Raw genomic sequence first — 2,227 nt, 5'->3', positions numbered from 1 at the left:
CCCCCACCCCACTCCGGCCTATCACCCTCACCTTGACCTCCCTCTACCTATCGCATTTCCAACGCCCCTCCCCCAAGTCCCTCCTCCCTACCTTTTATCTTAGCCTGCTGGAAACACTTCCTCATTCCTGAAGAAGGGCTTATGCCCGAAACGTCGACTCTCCTGTTCCTTGGATGCTGCCTGACCTACTGCGCTTTTCCAGCAACACATTTTCAGCTCTGATCTCCAGCATCTGCAGTCCTCACTTTCTCCTCTTCCACACTGACTGAGTACTCGCTTTCAAAAATGTATTCACTCAATCTGCAAAGTATGATCTCAAAATTCCAGGCAGTTGATTTCTTGAACTTACATTCACATTTTAGCTCTAGTCTTATAGTAGTGTCCAAGTGAAGCCAAATACCAGCTAGAGGGACAGTCCCACAATTTCTGCTTTGGCATTTTGCAGCCTCTGGACTCAACACTGAATTTATGAACTTCAGGTTATGAATAATCTTCCGTTTTTAGTTTTAAAATTTGTTTGTTCAATTTTCAAGCTGTATTTACAATAGGAGATACAAAACTGATTATGTGTTAAAAGAAAGCCTCTTGACTTGTACCTACCTTGAAAATACGTAAGAGTAAAAAATGGAGTGATGAGAAACGAAAACAAAAGTTATACCATTTGAGTTCAGAGTGCTGATTAGTTTTTAATTGCACTTTGATTGGTAGAGGTGGATTGTATTTCATTCAGCCCGAGTCAACCTGCATATTTTAAAATATAAACACAACTTAAGTATTAATTTCAATCATCAAAAATGGCTGTATTTGTCATGGAAAAACTTAGAACAGTCAGAAGCCCTTGCAAACAGTCAGCATTTCCCTCGCATATACTATAAATGTTTGCTTGCGCCTTGAATTGTGTTCTTCTGAAAAGTCCGATTAATGACCATTTATTAATATGTTTATGTTTTTTTTCCCACTCGCAGGATTTTACCACATTTTAAGATAAATGACGCAGTCCAGGATGTGGGTAAATCTAAGTGCTGTGTGTTGTATGTAATTTGGTCCAGAAATTTGATTGAATCCAACTAGAACAAGTTACCTTGGCAGTCGTAGTTCTTGTACAGAGGCACTAGTACCGACGCTAGGAAGCACAGATTTTGTCAGAATTGTAGATGGAGGACAGAAGGAATGAGATGGAGGACAAGTAAGATCGACATAGTAGAGTATGACAAGTAAAATATTGGGAATAAATAAAACAATGAACTGCGTATGCTAGAATCCTGAAACAAAACAAGAAATTGCTTGAGAAGCATCGTCATATTCCAATCGTTATCTGTTGTTTTTCCACAAGTGCTGCCGGACCTGTGGAGTTTCTCGACCGTATTGTGCTTTTGTTGGCGTGTGGTATGCCTACTTTTTCCTCTGTTTCACAGGATGATCATTGCTATCACGTTGACTGTAAAATGACAACAAACTGATCAGGAGAACTCCCAACTGATCTATGTCCTGCTACATCCTCTGACAATCCTCCTCACTATCTGAAACTCCATAGATTTTTTTGTGTCATCCACAAACCTACTAATTAGACCAGCCACGCTTTCCTACAAATCATTCATGTAACTCACAAACAACAGATGTCACAGCACTGATTCCTGAGAAAGACCACCAGTCACAGCCATCCATTCCAATCAGCATCCTTCCATCACTCCCCTCTGTCTCTGATGACTAAGACAATTCTCTATCCATCTGACTAACTCACCCGTGACACTATCTGACCTCACCTTCTGTACCAGTCTGTCACTTGGCTTTATTGAAGTGCGTGTATTCAACATCAATTGCTTTTCCCACATCAATTATCTCTGCCTTCCAACTTAGATATTTGTACCTGTGTGAAAGAGGTAGATGCCACCAAGATAACTTGTTCTACTTCTCAGGCTCTATAAGACTCTTTATTGGAGTATTGTGCGTAGTTTAGGGCCTCCTATCTCAGGAAGAATGTACTGGCCATGCAGCATGTTCAGAGAAAGTTCACAAGAATGGTCCCTGGAATGAAAAGCTTAACTTTTGAGGGCCATGGGTTTATACTCGATGGAGTTCAGAAGGGTGAGGGAGCAATCTGATTAAATCAAACAGAATACTGAATGGTTGGACAGAGTAGATGTTGGGAAGAAGGATCAATTGTTATGAGAAACTAGAACCCGAGGCCATAGCCTCATAGTAAAGGGAAAACCTTTTCGAACGGGAT

Source organism: Chiloscyllium plagiosum, chromosome 37, assembly GCF_004010195.1.
Source record: "Chiloscyllium plagiosum isolate BGI_BamShark_2017 chromosome 37, ASM401019v2, whole genome shotgun sequence".
NCBI lineage: Eukaryota > Metazoa > Chordata > Chondrichthyes > Orectolobiformes > Hemiscylliidae > Chiloscyllium > Chiloscyllium plagiosum.
The sequence above is the reverse complement of the archived record's forward strand: the minus strand, read 5'-3'. Positions refer to the sequence as shown.